At 45.2% G+C, this 17,952-nt stretch overlaps 1 long non-coding RNA gene and 1 other non-coding gene across 2 annotated transcripts in view; one reads left to right on the top strand and one right to left on the bottom strand.

Moving 5' to 3' along the window:
• Positions 1 to 17,952, bottom strand: part of LOC129524417 (uncharacterized) — a 76,238-nt gene that overhangs the window by 41,196 nt on the left and 17,090 nt on the right. The window lies entirely within an intron of this gene.
• LOC115935955 (U6 spliceosomal RNA) lies at positions 1,919 to 2,025 on the top strand. Its single transcript, XR_004071538.3, has one exon. It is a non-coding gene; the product is annotated as a U6 spliceosomal RNA (small nuclear RNA).

The raw sequence follows: 17,952 nt of genomic DNA, 5'->3' as shown, positions 1-17,952 counted from the left end.
GGGCGACAGACCGAGACTCCGTCTCAAAAAAAAAAAAAAAAAAAAGTGTGTAGCACCTCCCCCACCCCCAGCCCTTGCTTCTGCTCCAGCCACGTAAGGTGTGTCTGCTTTCCCTCCGCACCTTCTGCCATGATTGTAAGTTTTCTGAGGGCTCCCCAGAAGCAGAAACCACCTTGCCTCCTATACAGCCTCTGAAATCATGAGCCAATGAAACCTATTTTCTTTATAAATTACCCAGTCTCTAGTCTTTTTCTTTCTTTCCTTCCTTCCTTCCTTCCTCTCTCTCTCTTTCTTTCTCTCTTTCTTTCTCTCTTTCTTTCTTTCTTACTTATTTGAGACAGAGTCTCGCTCTGTTGCCCAGGCTGGAGTGCAGTGGCGCAATCTGGGCTCACTGCAACCTCCGCCTCCCAGGTTCAAACGATTCTCCTGCCTCAGCCACCCGAGTAGCTGGGACTACAGGCGCCTGCCACCACGTTTGGCTAATTTTTTGTATTTTTTAGCAGAGACTGGGTTTCACCGTGTTAGAAAGGAGGGTCTCGATCTCCTGACCTCGTGATCCACCCACCTTGGCCTCCCAAAGTGCTGGGATTACAGGCGTGAGCCACCATGCCCGGCTGGTGTTGCTACTTTTCAACTTACTTTGCTCTGGGAAGAAAAGCTACGTGAAATCTGTGGGTTAAAAAATTGTAGACAGCCCAGCGCAGTGGCATGTAACTGTAGTCCTTAGGAGGCTAAGGCAGGAGTATTGCTTGAGCCCAGGAGTTTGAGGCTGTAGAGTGATATGATTGAGTCTGTGTACAGCCACTGCACTCCAGCCTGGGCAATACAGCCAAGACCCCGTCTCTAAAATTAAAAAAAAAAAAAAAAAAAAAAAAAAAGATAAATGAAAAGATACAGGGCCGGGTGTGGGTGCAGTGGCTCACGCCTATACTCCCAGCACTTTGGGAGGCTGAGGCAGGCAGATCACGTGAGGTCAGGAGTTCAAGACCAGCCTGATCAACATGGAAAAATGCTATCTCTACCAAAAATACAAAATTAGCTGGGTGTGGTGGCATCAGCCTGTAATCCCAGCTACTTGGGAGGCTGAGGCAGAAGAATCACTTGAACCCAGGGGGCGGAGGTTGCGGTGAGCCGAGATTGCACCATTGCACTCCAGCCTGGGTAACAAGAGCGAAATTCCATCTCAAAAAAAGAAAAGAAAAGAAAAGATACATAGATATGGATGAGGACAGTTGGGGAAAATAGCAGGGACTTCTTAAGGTGTAGGATACAATTTGATATTGAATAATCACAACCATTTGTTTTTACATGGGGGAGAAACATCCTTGGCCCACAGAAGAATGGACGAAAGCCATCCATCCACTCTTTTGGAAGAAGTTTTTAAAAAAATTCCGTGGTTTAGCCAGGCGAGGTGGCTCACGCCTGTAATCCCAGCACTTTGGGAGGCTAAGGTAGGCGGATCACAAGGTCAGGAGTTGGAGACCAGCCTGGCCAACATGGTGAAACCCCGTCTCTACTAAAAATACAAAAAAAAAAAAAAAAAAAAAAAAAAAATTAGCCAGGCATAGTGGCGGGCACCTGTAATCCCAGCTACTCAGGAGGCTGAGGCAGGAGAATCGTTTGAACCCGGGAGGCGGAGGTTGCAGTGAGCCGAGATCGCGCCATTGCACTCCAGCTGGGCGACAGGGCGAGACTCTGTCTAGGAAAAAAAAAAAATCCATGGTTTAAAAAAAAAAAAGAAAAAGAAAAGCTAACTAACACAAACAAACAGGACAAGAGACATATCTAAATAGACAAGTAACAGAATTCCCAAATTCCCATGACTCTGCACCCAGGACCTTGCTAATAAACCTCCCATTTGGAGTCCTACACCTCAAGGAAGATTACTAAGAAGAACTCAACTTCGAAAGGGCCTGGAGTGCTCACCTTGGCAGCACGTACACTAAAACTGGAACAATGCAGAGGAGATTAGCATGCCCCCTGCGTAAGGATGACACGCAAATCTGTGAAGCATTCCATTTTTTTTTTTTTTTTTTTTTTTGAGACAGAGTCTGGCTCTGTCACCCAGGCTGGAGTGCAGTGGCGCAACCTCGGCTCACTGCAAGCTCCGTCTCCCGGGTTCACGCCATTCTCCTGACTCAGCCTCCCGAGTAGCTGGGACTACAGGTGCCCGCCACCACGCCCGGCTAATTTTTTGTGTTTTTAGTAGAGACGGGGTTTCACCGTGTTGGCCAGGATGGTCTCTATCTCCTGACCTCGTGATCCACCCACCTCGGCCTCCCAAAGTGCTGGGATTAGGGCATGAGCCACCGCGCCTGGCCCATATTTTTTTAAGAAAGTTTTTTTAAAGAAAAATAAAAAAATGAAACAGCTTGGAAAACATCAGAGAAAGCCAGCAGACGATACAGGCCACTGGATCCTATTCAGCCAAGCCTGGGATCCTGCCCCTGTGCAGCTGTGTGCCTGGGCCTGCAGCTCAGCAGGAGAGGGACCTTGCAGGACTCACACCTTGGCCTGAGAGGGCAGAGTAATAAAATCAGGATTATTTATGATGCAGAAGTGATTTAATAACATTTTTCAAGAACCTGAAGGATTTATGTAGAGGAACTGCTGTTCTAGTAACTAAACCCTTTTGGGTGGACTCCATGATAAACCAGGCTTGTCTAGCTTCCGCCCTGAGCCCCTCCACCTCTTCCAGTTGCTCTTGGCAAATAATCTCTTCCACTTTACTGGAGGGTGATGGTCAAGGAGATGACCTTCTTGGCTGCTTTATGTACTCTCCTCCCCACCTCAAAATATCTCTCAATATCTCTCTTTGTTCCTTCACTTCACAAAGGAAGAATCAAAGGAGGAGGGAGCTAACATTTATTGACTGCCTGCTATGTGCCAGCAGCTTGCAGAAACATTACCTCATTTAATTCCCACAAACACCCTGTGAGGTAGGCATAATTATCCCTGTTTTGCTTGTTAGAGGATGGAGGAAATCATATTCTTTTAGCAGCTGGTATGAGAATTTCTCTTGGGGGCGAGGCGTGGTGGCTCAGGGCTGTAATCCCAGCACTTTGGGAGGCCGAGGCGGGCGGATGACTTGAGGTCAAGAGTTTGAGACCAGCCTGGCCAACATGGCAAAACCCGTCTCTACTAAAAATACAAAAAATTAGCCAGGTGTGGTGGTGTACGCCTGTAATCCCAGCTTCTCAGGAGGCTGAGGCATGAGAATAGCTTGAGCCCAGGAGGCGGAAATTGCAGTCTGCACTCAAGCCTGGGTGACAGGGCAAGACTCTGCTTAAAAAAAAAAAAAAAATTTATCTTGGGGAGAGAATCATCTTCATGGGAAAATGCCTTGATCAGCCTCTTTGGACAATGTGGGGGGAGGGGAGAGAGATGAGGAAATACGTGTGGAATGGGCAGGGTGAGGGGATGGTGGGCTCCTCATTCAGAAAGAAGAGGGGAGGGGAAGAGGCAAGAAAAGAGTAGGAGCTTTAGAGAAAGGCTTCGTGTGGCACAATATGCCCCTACCCTCAAAAGCATAAGTCTTAAAATCTCAAGTAAATTTACTAAGCTCATGAAATGCTGAAAGAGAATTTTTGAATGGGCTTTCTGGCATAGGGTGAAACAGAAGCCACGTGTGTTTCACCTGAGATGGTGACAGGCGGTACTATAAAGGAAGTACATTTCCTAAATTCAAGAGCAGGAAGGCCCCCCACCCCCACCCCTTGACATCTGAGTTCCATAGAGAGGGGAAAACCGAGGCTCAGAAGTTAATCAACTTTACTAAAGTCACACAGCATCACTAACAAAGGGAATTGATCCCAGGTCTGTTTATCTCGAATGCCTATTGTTTTTACTCTATTCCACATGCTGCTCGAAGAAAGATAGCTTTTTCCTCTCCCAGGCCAACTCTTCCTCTGTTGTACTCCATCTAATCACAGTAATTAATAGCAGTGAATATTTATTGAGTGTCTACCATATGCCAGACATTGTTGATGCATTAGCTCATTTGCTCCTCACAATGACACTATATATTTGACCATATAATTATTCACATTTTATTATATGGAAACTGCTGCTCAGAGAGGTTAAGACACTTGCTCAAGGTCCATCCCACTGCTATAAGTGGTGAAATCAACATTTGAATCAGAGCCCATGGTCTTAACTCCATCGCGTTCTCTCATCTCATCCCTTCTCACCTCTTGAAAGAATAGTTCCTCAAATTAACCCATCTAATTAACCTGTTCTCTCCCTACCGCTCCTAGGATGGGACCTGGTGGGGTTTGCAGAGGTCACGCAACACTGAACAGGGAATGTGTTCTGATGGGCTTGGGTCAAAGCCACTGTCACAGCTCAGACTAATAGTATAACTTGGGGGTTGGTAAATTTTTTCTGTAAAGGGCCAGACAGTAAATATTTCAGGCTTACGGGCCATATGGTCTCTGTAGCCAACTACTCAACTGTGCTGTTGTAACATGAAAGTAGCCATAGTCATAAGTGAATGGGCAGGACTGTGTTCCAATAAAGCTTTATTGATGAACACTGACATTTGAATTTCCTAAAATTTTTATGTGTCACAAAATACTATTCTTCTTTTGTTTTCTCCAATCATGTAAAAAGGTAAAAACCATGCTTAGTGTAAAAGTTACATAAAAACTGGAAGCAGGCTGGATTTGGCTTGCAGGTGACAGTTTGCTGACTCTAGTTTTACCAAACCTTCCCTTCTTTTGGATTCTACATCCAGCTGGGCCAACTCCAGACTAAACAGCTTCTAGGCCGGGCTTTGAGCCTGCTCTCCTTTGCCCGCTCCTCTCACCTATGAAACCACACGGGTCCAGTCCACAAGCCTCTGCTCATCACTGCCCCATCAGGAGCTCTCCTCCAGTCTTCCAGCATCTCCTGACCAACCACAAGCAGTTGTTCTGCTGTCCCTGCAGGAGGTGGCCATAAAGAAAGATGGAACTGCCATCATTTAGATGACCCTGGTGAAGCAAAGCCCCAAGGACAGGTTAAAGGGGCATCACCCAAACACTATGACAAGGCTTGCAAATAATATGCTTCAAATAGACTGAACATCATAAAAGGAAATCTCTAGGAAAGGTGGAGAAGACATTGCTAACAATCTGGGTCCAAGGAAGGAGTCCCGAAGACAGAAATGGAAATGCCTTTCTCCTCCAGGAGACCAAGGCCAGAGGACAAGATATGGAAGACAGGAGTGCACCAGGGTCAGAGGACAGTTTAGGTCTAGTACCACAGAGAGGACTAAAAAGCACTGACAGCTGGTCATGGTGGCTCACGCCTGTAATCCCAGCACTTTGGGAGGCCGAGGCGGGTGGATCACCTGAGGTCAGGAGTTCGAGACCAGCCTGGCAAACATGGCAAAACCCCATCTCTACTAGAAATACAAAAATTAGCCAGGCATGGTGGCACATGCCTGTAATCCCAGCTACTCAGGAGGGAGGCTGAGACAGAAGAATCGCTTGAACCCAGGAGGCAGAGGTGCAGTGAGCTGAGATCACGCCACTGCACTCCAGCCTGGGTGACCGAGCAAGACTCTGTCTCAAAAAAAAAAAAAGGCCGGGCGCGGTGGCTCACGCCTGTAATCCCAGCACTTCGGGAGGCCGAGGTGGGTGGATCATGAGGTCAGGAGTTCAAGACCAGCCTGGCCAAGATGGTGAAACCCCCGTCTCTACTAAAAATACAAAAAATTAGCCAGGCGTGGTGGCGGGCACCTGTAATCCCAGCTACTCAGGAGGCTGAGGCAGAGAACTGCTTGAAACCGGGAGGTGCAGGTTGCAGTGAACCAAGATTGTGCCACTGCACTCCAGTCTTGGCGAGAGTCCGAGACTCCATCTCAAAAAAAACAAAAAACAAAAAACAAAAACAAAAAAAGCACTGACTAAGGAAAGGCTGAGAATAACAACAACAACAACAACAACAAACTGCTAACATTTATTTTTTATTAAACACCTACTGTGTTCTAGGCATACGTTGTTGGTTTTTAAAAAATAACACTGTCTCTTATTTAACTCTTTCAACACTCTGGCAAAATAGTCATTTAAAAAAATCTTCTTGCATTCACTTTTTAAAAATAAATATTATGCATCTTTTATGTGGCAGACACTATGCTAGATGCTGAGGATAAGTAAGTAAGCAAAAATAGACCTTGTGCTTGCTTTCATGGAGATTATACAGGGATTGGCAATTTTTTTTTCCATAAAGGACCAGATTGTAAGTATTTTAGGTTTTGTGGGCCATAAGGCCTCTGCTGCAACTACTCAACTCTGCCACCGTAGTGAAAAAGCAACCACACAATATGTAAAAAAGTAGGTGTGGCTGCATGCCAATAAAACTTTTTTATAAAAACAGGCTTCAGGCCAAAGCTGGCTATGGTTTGCTGACCCCTGTTCTAGTAGGAGACAAACATTAAGCAAATAATTACACAAAAAGCAATCATTAAGTGACATCAGGTAGAAGTTCCTGATACTAAAAAACACTATAATCAGAGAGATTTAACCTATTCAGGGAGAGCAGAGGTTTCCCTGAAGGAGTAGGTCTTAGATCTAATGTAGTAGTTAATTAGTGAGGTGAGGGCAAGACTATTGCAGACAAAGGAAACAGCGTGTGCAAAGGCCTGGGGCAGAATGGAGCACAGTAAACCCAAGTTAAAAGAGGTTTATAGGCCGGGCGTGGTGGCTCACGCCTGTAATCCCAACATTTTGGGAGGCCGAGGCAGGTGGATCACAAGGTCAGGAGTTCAAGACCAGCCTGGCAAAGATGGTAAAACCCCGTCTCTACTAAAAATACAAAAATTAGCTGAGCGTGGTGGCGGGTGCCTGTAATTCCAGCTACGCCGGAGGCTGAGTGAGAGAAGTGCTTGAACCCAGGAGGCAGAGGTTGCAGTGAGCTGAGATCTTGCCACCTTACTCCAGGCTGGGTGACAGAGTGAGACTCCGTCTCAAATAAATAAATAAATAAATAAAAGAGGTTTATGTAGTTGGGGCAGAGTCAGTGAGTGTGAGCTCAGGCTGAAAACAGCAGGGAGTGCCGGGCCCTATAAGGTCTTGTGGGTCTTGTTGGGGATAAGGTCCCTATTTAAATACAGAGACAGCTGCACACAGAGTTAAGTAACATGCTCAAGGCCATGTAGCCTGCAAAAGGTGGAGCTAGAAGCCTTATCTCTAGACCCATGTATTCTCTTTGTGTTCATTTTGATTCTGTTTGCCCAGTGTCTTTACAAATTTCCCTCTATGAAATTCCCAAATCATTCAATGAAATTAAAAGGAAAGAGAAAGCTGAGTCCTGCACCTAGGCTAGGAGGCTAGCAGGGCCCTGACACCAGCGGGAAACCAGAGTGAACTGGGCAGATAAGTCCTACCACGGAGGACCTAGAGGTCTGGGGAGAGCTGTGTTCCTGCTTCTTTTTTCTCTGATGACCCCTTATATGGAGTCTTAGCAAAGCTTCCTCTGTCCTCGATGTCAAAGAAGCCTTCAGAATATTGCCCAGACTCCTCCCCCTGTGCTGCCATGCTCCCTGGATCTCGCCGTGCCCACCTCTGCACCCTGTCCTCACTGCCTCACTTGCATGCTCCCCTTGGGGACACTTGCATGGCTTGCTGCTCTGTGAACACTCCACATCCCCTCCTCAGTTCCACGCTGTTCTGCTGCTGGAAGAGCACATGCCTCGCCTTGCCCCTTTGTCTGGAAACCTTCTCTTCTTGAAAAATCCACAAAAATGTGGCACATATACACAATGGAATACTATGTAGCCATAAAAAAGGATGAGTTCATGTCCTTTGCAGGGACATGGATGAAGCTGGAAACCATCATTCTCAGCAAACCAACACAGGAACAGAAAACCAAACACCGCATGTTCTCACTCATAAGTGGGAGCTGAACAATGAGAATACATGGGCACAGGGAGGGGAACATCACACATTGGGGCCTGTTGGGGGGTGGCGGGCTAGGGGAGGGATAGCATTAGGAGAAATACCTAATGTAGATGATGGGTTGATGGGTGCAGCAAACCACCATGGCACGTGTATACCTAGGTAACAAACCTGTACGTTTTGCACATGTATCCCAGAACTTAAAGTATAATAAAACAAAACAAAACAAAAAACCTTCAAAGAGGAATCTCCAAAAGAAAAAAAAAGAAAAAAAAAAAGGATCTACCCGGGAGACCGGGCTCAGTGGCTCACACCTGTAATCTCAGCACTTTGGGAAATGGAGGTAGGTGGCAGGTGTCTGTAATTCCAGCTATTTGGGAGGCTGAGGCAGGAGAATTGCTTGAACTGGGGAGGTGGAGGTTGCAGTGAGCCGAGATTGTGCCACTGCACTCCAGCCTCGGCGACAAGAGCAAAACTCCATCTCAAAAAAACAAAAACAAAAACAAAACAAAACAAACAAACAAATCCACTCAGGAATGGTTCCTGATGCTTTCAGGTCTGCAGGAAGCTGTGCTCCCCTTCAATGCCCACACAGTTCTTGGTGTGAATGGCTAACATCCTAAACTACTGTTCACGTCGGCCTCCCACACTGCACCTTGAGCTAGCAAAGGGCTTATGTGATGGGCGTTTGGCACTTTCCATATGGAGGTTAACCCATTTACTTGTTAACTCCACTTATTCCCACCTCTTAGGCATCTGCATATTTCTATCCTTCAGATTTCCTAGCACTGATAGCAGCAGTTCTTGAAGTGGGGTCCCCAGTCCAACAGCATCGGCATCACCTGGGAACTCTCTAGAAATGCAAATTCTAGAGCCCTCCTTGGACCTCTGAGATCGGAAACTGGGGGTGTGCAGCGATCTGTGCTTTCATAAGCCCTCCAGGTGACGCTGATGCAGGCTAACATTTGAGAACCATGGCCTCACCAGAAGTTATTGCTCATTAAATTGTTGATTCCCTGAGGATGGTAACTGGTTATTTTCAGCCTAGAAAAGAAAAAGAGTAACCGAGAAAATGACAAGAAAAGCTTTTACTAGGCTGGGTTTTTAGAAAAGAAATTTTCTGACATGGTATTTCAAATATGGGACTTTCAAAGAAGGCTCTGCTTTGTAAGCGTTGAAAAACAAGATAGATTCTCCTCTGTCTGGCTTGGGTGTGGTCTTGCTGAAGGGCAGGGGTTTGGATGAGATAACCTTGCCACATGCCCTCCACTGCTCAGATTCTCTGCTTCTGGATATTCTATGCTCTAGGAAAGAAATATAAGTTAGGGAGCAGGGCATTATTGCTAGGGGACTTTGGGCTTTCAGCCCACAAGGAAGTATATACTTTTTTCCTCTTCTAAGGTGAGTCTTTGCCAGTCTATACTCATAAAAAGAGATGACCAGGACCTTTGAGAAAGGTAATTGTTTGTTTTTAGGTCATAAAAATGAATCTTTGCTTTGTTTTCAAAGGAACATGCTCTTCATGCAATCTATACAATCTGAATGACAAGTAGGTGAGGTCCAAGATTGGAAAGATAAAACTTCATTGTTGGTTTTTGGCCTGGAGCTGAAACAATGGGACAAAGGAGTGACTTGTTGGTATAAGCTCTATAAAACACAATAATATTAGTCATGTAAACAGGAGAAAATAGGAGAGGCTTAATGAGATAAATTACACCGAGTCACCACATTAGGGATTAAAATATTCTGATTAAGCAAACGCTAAAAGGTACAAAAGAAAGGATAAAGGGAAGAGTGGTAACTAGTTTTAGAAAACAATGGGTCCTTCTATCTCGGGTGCTGTTTGACAAGGGGAGCTTTCAGAGGCTGCCTGAGCCGACTGTGAGCGTCCATTAAGATCCCACTTTTCATATAAAAAAAAAAAAAAGAAATCATCCTATACTCAAACCAGGGCTCACAAAGCCAACACATTCTTCTTTTCTTCCTTATTCTTTTTTTTTCCTCTTCACAATTGCAAAGCAATCTATTTTGCTAGATGAGTCTGCGAAGGGAATAAAAGCACTCCAGGTTTCTGACTCTATTTGCATTCCCAGATTTGCTGGCCTAACTTCCAAAGTGTGACTGGCCATTCTTAGGCTAAAGGGGAAAACAGCCAACTCATTAATGTTTAAGATTGCCTGTGTACCTGTGAGAACAGCCACTTTTTCATAACTATTTTTATAGGGACATCTGAACAACTGAAGTAGAGGGTACAGATGTGTACTATTTCAACTAACAGAGCTGCTGAGCCTTGAGTCAGTATTACATGCTCATCATATAGCTGTCTGTATTAAAGTGCACATCTACAAATGAGAAGATATAAAACTCTGTCAAAACGTAGAACGGGGAAACTCTCACTGGTTCACACTTTCACACACTTCTTGGCAATGGTAATAAGTGCAAGGTTGCCAAAGGCCAGCGAGCCTTTATATATATGTCTATTTTGAGACAGAGTCTTGCTCTGTCACCCAGGCTGGAGCACAGTGGCACCATCTCGGCTCATTGCAACCACTGCCTCCCAGGTTCAAGCGATTCTTGTGCCTCAGCCTCCCGAGTAGCTGGGATTAGAGGTGCGTGCCACCACAACTGGCTTGGAACAAACTTTTTTTTACGTAAGCGTAAAAAAAAGCTCCCAGAAGCAGAATTGCTTTCAAAGGGTAGGAATATTTTAAAATTTTTGACATTACTTACACATGCCTTTCAGAACAGTGATACTAGGCCAGGAACAGTGACTCACACCTGTAATCGCAGCACTTTGGGAGGCCACGGCTGGCGAATCACTGGAACCCAGGGAGGTCAAGACCAGCTGGGCAACATGGGGAAACCCCATCTCTACTAAAAATACAAAAAATTAGCCGGGTGTGGTGGTGCACACCTGTGGTCTTAGCTATGGAGGCTGAGTTAGGAGAATCACCTGGGCCCAGGGAGGTACAAGCTGCAGTGAGCCAAGATCCTAACCTGGGAGTGCACTTCAGCCTGGGAGTGAGACCCTGTCTCAACAACAACAAAAGAAAAGTGATACCAAATTCATTTCTACTAACAGAGAATGACTTTGCTTATTTCCTTGATTCCCTGAGCCATACGTTCTCATACAAGTATTTGCCAATTTGAGGAGCTAAAAATGACATTCCGTTTTTTGTTTTAATAAGTATGTCATATTCATGTTCTATACATAGAGAAAATTGTTTTTTCTTTTTTCTTTGGGAATTGCGTATTCATGTGTTTGCACATATTTTTTACTGAAATAGCAGTAGTTTTCTGCACGGATTATAAAAACTTCATATATTAATGATACTACTTTACTTGCTCATATATGCTGTACGATTTCCCTCTAATTTTTCATGTTAATTTTTTTCATGGTGTTTTTGACATGCTGAAGTATTTAACATTCATGTAGTCAGATCTGGAAATGCTTTGTTTTCTTCCTTTGCTTTTAAGCTTACAAAATTCTCTACTGGCAAGGTATGGTGGCTAAAGCCTGTAATCCAGCACTTTGGGAGGCTAAGGTGAGAGGACGGCTTGAGGCCCAGAATTCAAGACCAGCCTGGGCAACGTAGTGAGACCCCATCTCAAATTTTAAAAATTAAAAACTTTAAACATTAAAAATAAATAAGTAGGGCCAGGCGTGGTGGCTTACACCTATAAAACCAACACTCTGGGAGGCTGAGACAGGAGGATCACTTGAGCCCAGGAGTTTGAGACCAGCCTGGGCAACACAGCAAAACCCTGTGTCTATGAAAAATAGAAAAATTAACCAGGCGTGGTGGTGCATGCTTGTAGTCCTAGCTACTCAGAAGGCTGAGGTGGGAGGATAGCTTGAGTCCAGGCATTCAAGGTTGCTGTGGGCTATGATCATGCCACCACCCTTCAGCCTGGGCAACAGAGTGAGACTCTGTCTCTAAATAGTAAATAAAAAATAAATAGAAACAAAGTTCTCTCTCTTGTGAACAGGTGAAAAATGTACTTATATATTCTTTTTTTTTTTTTTGAGACGGAGTTTCACTCTTGTTGCCCAGGCTGGAGTGCAATGGCATGATCTTGGGTCACCGCAGCCTCCGCCTCCCAGGTTCAAGCAATTCTCCTGCCTCTGCCTCCCGAGTAGCTGGGATTACAGGCATGCACCACCACGCCCGGCTAATTTTTTGTATTTTTAGTAGAGACGGGATTTCTCCATGTTGAGGCTGGTCTCGAACTCCTGACCTCAGGTGATCCGCCCGCCTCGGCCTCCCAAAGTGCTGGGATTACAGGCATGAGCCACCACACCCGGCCAGGTACTTATATATTCTTCTCTTATTTTATGGTTTCTCCAATTTTTCTTTTCTTTTTTGGTTTTGTTTTGTTTTGTTTTGTTTTGTGTTAAGAGATGGGGTTCTCTCTTGCTATGTTGCCCAGGCTGGAGTGCAGTGACTAGGTGACTATTCACAGGTGTGATCATGGCCATCATGGTACACTATGGCTTCAAACTCCTGGCCTCAAGTGATTCTACAGCCTTAGCCTCAAGAGTAGCTGGTACTACAGGAGGGCCCATCATGCGTGACTGTTGGCATTCCTTGTTACATTTATGCCCTTGTTACTTCTCCTGTCCTCTCAGTGGCACTCCACAGGGCTCTGCAGGGAAGTGCTGTTCCTTCCTGGGAAGCACAGAATGCCCTGGTTCCCTCTTCTGCTCTTGCTTCTCCAACTCTTCTCAGCTTCCCATAGTGGCTCTTGCATTTCACAATCCCTTAAATAAGTATTTATTTTTATTTATTTTTTTGAGACAGTGTCTTGCCCTGTCACCCAGGCTATAGTGCAGTGGCAGGATCATGGCTCACTGCAGCCTCGACCTCCTGGGCTCACATGATCCTCCCACCTTAGCCTCCTAAGTAGCTGGGACTACAGGCATGTGACACCATGGTGGGTGTCTTTTGGGCTGGACGCGGTGGTTCATGTCTGCAATCTCAGCACTTTGGGAGGTTGAGGCAGGAAAATTGCTTGAGCCCAGGAGTTTGAGACCAGCCTGGGTAACGTGTTAAAACCCCATTTCTACAAAAAATACAAAAATTAGCCAGGTGTGGTGGTGCACACCTGTAATCCCAGCTGTTCAGAGGCTGAGGTGGGAGGATCATGTGAGCCCAGGAAGTTGAGGCTGCTGTGAGCCATGATCCTGCCACTGCACTGCACCTGGGTGACAGGGTGAGACCCTGTCTCAAAAAAAGATTAAAAAAAAAAAAGTAAGTATTTCTTAAGCTAATGTGTGCTTTAAAAAGTCACTTGGAGGCCGGGCGCGGTGGCTCACGCCTGTAATCTCAGCACTTTGGAAGGCCGAGACGGGCGGATCATGAGGTCACGAGATCGAGACCATCCTGGCTAACACGGTGAAACCCCGTCTCTACTAAAAATACAAAAAAATTAGCCTGGCGTAGTGGCGGGCGCCTGTAGTCCCAGCTACTCGGGAGGCTCAGGCAGGAGAATGGCGTGAACCCAGGAGGCGGAGCTTGCAGTGAGCCGAGATCGCGCCACTGCACTCCAGCCTGGGCAACTGAGCAAGACTCCATCTCCAAAAAAAAAAAGTCACTTGGAGGCTGGGCACGGTGGCTCACACCTGTAATCCCAGCACTTTGGGAGGCCAAGGAGGGTGGATCACCTGAAGTCAGGAGTTTGAGACCAGCCTGACCAATATGGTGAAACCCTGTCTCTACTAAAAATACAAAAATTAGCTAGGCGCGGTGGCAGGTGCCTGTAATCCCAGCTACTTGGGAGGCTAAGACAGGAGAATGGCTTGAACCCGGTAGGCAGAGGTTGCAGTGAGCCAAGATCACGCCACTACACTCCAGCCTGGGCAACAGAGCAAGACTCCGTCTGAAGAAAAAAAAAAAAAAGTCACTTGGAGAACACCAGAACATCTTTAAAATGCAGTTGCCTCGTCCTCTGAGGTGGGACCTAGAAATCTGCATTTTCACCAAGCATCAGAGAGAATTATTCTGCAAGGTGGCACAAGAAAATTTTCAACATTGATTATCTGATTTGATACATAGGTATAAATCGACACCCAAATCTGTATAGTACCACTGATCATCTCCAGCTGTACATCTCCCGGGTACCTACAGCTCAATCAAAAACAGAATTCAACACCTCTCTACCCAAAACTGTTCCTCCTCTAAGTATCATTTTCCTTTCTGACACACACCACGAGGTTTCCTTGCCCCAGATCTGAATCAGCCATGTCTCCAAGGAGCTCTGGTACCTTCTCATGGGTAATGGCATTCAGATACTAAGATATTGGCAGTAGGTATCATCAGAATTCTCTTGTCTTAATTTGAATTGTTTTCTCAGGATGCAGTTCCAACAGTGGGATTATTGAATTAGGAAAGGTAAAATATTTTATGGCTCTTAGTTCAATATTGACAAAGGTACAGCCAGTCCACTGTTGGGCTCTGTTGGGACTGTATTCCTTTGCCTCTCCTTCGCCTATTAGTGTCAGTCGCTAATATTAAAGCAGTAGCATTGGCTGACAGTGCCCTCAAATATGAGAGCTTCAGAGAAGAGTTCTGATGCACAGCTCCTGTCATTCCCCTCTCTGGTCCTCTAGGGATCTTTGCTGAAGAGACACATTCTGAACTAGAGCCAGAGGGGGAAGAAAGAACTAGCTCGGTAAGTGTATAAACAGCTCGACTTCTACCTCCTACCCAAATTAGCGCAGCTCTGGTTAATTTTGTGTGTGTGTGTGTTGAGATAGAGCCTCACATTGTCACCCAGGCTGGAGTGCAGTGGCCTGATCTAGGCTCACCGCAACCTCTGCCTTCTGGTTTCAAGCGATTCTCCTGCCTCAGCCTCCTGAGTAACTAAGATTATAGGCGCCCCCCACCACGCCTGGCTAATTTTTGTATTTTTAGTAGAGACAGCGTTTCACCATGTTGGCCAGGCTGGTCTCGAACTTCTGACCTCGTGATCCGCCCGCCTCAGCCTCCCAAACTGCTGGGATTACAGGCATGAGCCACTGCGCCCGGCCAACTCTGGTTAATTTTTAGGAGAAGATATGACCAAGGCCGGAACTCCTGAGCAGGGCATTCCACTTCTGTTTCTTTCCTGAGTCTAAGCAGCATCAGAATGTACAAGGAAGACTAGCCTGATCCTTTGGGGTGGCAGGAGGTAAGAAAGAGTAAAATGGAATGTGGTTTCTCAACTTTAACGAACAGTAATGACACATGCTGATAAATGTGGCCCAGATTAGTATACTGAGGGGAATGCAGGGTGGTGAGGGAGTCGTCAAGAGGAAGGTACAAAGGGGACAGAAGTATGAGGGCAAAGAGGGCTCTGCTAGAGCCATTTTAGATGTGCAGGAGAAGAAATTCCCTCTCCCAAATCTACTGCCAGGCATACCCTCCAGCCATGTTTACCTCTCCCTTCCGTTGGTAAAGCCCACCGAAACTAACTCCAAAAGAGACTGAGAACCCTAGAAAGAACAGGTCTTGCTTCAAGCTGTTTCAATATCTTTTTTTTTTTTTTTTTTTTTTTTTGAGAAGGAGTCTGGCTCTGTCGCCCAGGCTGGAGTGCATGTTGCAATCTCGGCTCACTGCAACCTCTGCCTCCCAGGTTCAAGCAATTCTCTGCCTCAGCCTCCTGAGTAGCTGGGATTACAGGTGCCCACCACCACGCCCGGCTAATTTTTGTTTTAGTAGACACGGGGTTTCACCATCTTGGCCAGGCTGGTCTTGACCTCCTGACCTTGTGATCTACCCACCTCGGCCTCCCAAAGTGCTGGGGTTACAGGCGTGAGCTACCATACCGGGCCTGTTTCAACGTCTTTAAGGACTAGAAGTGAAGAAAAAGATGTTAGGTAAGAACCAGAGCATATATTGTTCAACTTGACAAATCTTGTACTTATCTAAAACGTGCTAATACTATGTTGCTTCTACTGTCTGTGAGCTCAAGAGAGAGAGTGCTTCCTTCCCAGGCTTTTCTGGTGCTCCTGGGTAATAGAGATCCTAATATCTTCTGATTGACCTTCTCTTTTTATTCTATTTATTTATTTATAATCTAATTTTAGAGACAGGGTCTCACTTTGTCTGCAACCTTGAACTCCTGGGCTCAAGCCGTCTTCCTGTGTTAGCCTCCCAAGTAGCTAGAAATATAGGCGTGTGCCACCAAACTCAGCTAATTTTTTTTTTTCTTTTTGTAGAGATGAGCGTCTCACTCTATTATTGCCCAGGCTGGTCTTGAACTCCTGGCCTCAAGTGATCCTCTAGCCTTGGCCTCCCAAAGTGTTGGGATTACAAGTGTGAGCCACCTCACCTGGCCCAAATTAGGTTAACAAACAGAAATTTTTAAATTTAAATTTTCATGCCATAAGTTTTTATGCCTTTAGTGCTAATAAGTATTTGGAAATAATTAATACGTAGAAAACGAGTATTATTGGAAAAGTTCAGAAACAGTTGCTTAGGCCTAGCACAACGGCCAGATTATTTTTCATGAAGATGTATTCATGGTTTTTATTTTAGACTGCGTAGATAGGAGAGCCATTTTCCACGAGTAAAATTGTCTTCATTTGGTTGTGTTCTTCCAGGAGCACAGCATCAAGACTCAGTGACACTCATGACACCATTTCAAGTCACATGGCCTCACTAGTTCATCCAGCGCTCTCTGAAGCTAACCCTTATTTGATCCGTAGCATATATTCTGTGATAGTCTTTTACTATTACTTATAATTTAAAGTATGAGTTTTGGATTCCCAGCTATCCTGTATGTTTTGAGAGAAGAACTAACATTTATGTAATAGTTCCTTATGTCCTCAATACCTAGAAGAGAACTGTATTTTTTGGTAGATCTAAATAAACATATTGGCTGATAACTTGTTACCTGGAACACATTATGCTTGAAAACTTTAACTTTCATTAACGCACACATGCCCATCCTTGAAAGTGGATATGGGGCAGCTAAATCTTGATAAGTAAGGGATTAGACAATGTCCACCTACTAAGGACCAACAGCCCAGGAGTTTGAATTCTACGAGGACCATGAGAAGTGTACAGTGGACTTTGATGAGAAGGCCATTAGCCCCTAAAAGAATTGTCATAGCTTTTGGGGAGAAAATGCTTCACCAAAGAAATTCTATTTATTTTATGACGAGATCGGGCGCATTCAGGATGGTATGGCCTATTTATTCTATTTATTTTAAAGGCTTGCTGGACGCCATCTAGCCACTAGCAAACTGCAAACTATTTGCAGTTTTCTGGGTCCCAAAGCCAACTTAAGAAGAGGCTGCTTCCCTACCATTCCTTGTACCTGTGAAAGAACTGTTTGTTTGTTTTTTTTCTATACAGACCTCTAAGCTAAACTCAGTGAAACTAATTCCAACTTGGGATACTTACTAATTATCTGTTGAGATTGTAGAACTAGGCAGTGTCCTATCAGAGTATTTTTCAAGAACTGAGAATGATAGTATTCATAAAACACATCAGGCTCTTTTTGCAATGGAAATAACAATTCTCAACATTAATCCCTTCCACCTGCCACCACTACCACCATCACTATCTTCCCACCTTTTCCTAATACCATCTTGGCTGCTATCTTCAACCCAAAAGGATGATGGGGAAGAGAATATTCCCTCCTTATGAAAGAGCTTCCTAGGGCTGGGTGCAGTGGCTCATACCTGTAATCCCGCCACTTTAGGAAGCTGAGGTATGAGGATCACTTGAGCCCAGAAGTTCAAGACCAACATGAGCAATATAGTGAGACTTCATTTCTCCAAAAAGTTGAAAAATTAGGCCGGGTACAGTGGCTCTACACCTGTAATCCCAGCATTTTGAGAGGACAAGGTGGGTGGATTGCTTGAGCTCAGGAGTTTGGGACCAGCCTGGACAACATGATGAAACCCCGTCTCTACAAAAAATACAAAAATTAAGCCGGGCGCGATGGCTCATGCCTGTAATCCCAGCACTTTGGGAGGCTGAAGTGGGAGGATCACGAGGTCAGGAGTTCAAGACCAGCCTGGCCAACATAGTGAAACCCTGTCTCTACTAAAAATACAAAAATTAGCCAGGCGTGGTGGCAC

This window comes from Gorilla gorilla, chromosome 13 (assembly GCF_029281585.2).
Source record: "Gorilla gorilla gorilla isolate KB3781 chromosome 13, NHGRI_mGorGor1-v2.1_pri, whole genome shotgun sequence".
NCBI lineage: Eukaryota > Metazoa > Chordata > Mammalia > Primates > Hominidae > Gorilla > Gorilla gorilla.
This window is presented reverse-complemented; position numbering and strand designations above follow the sequence as displayed.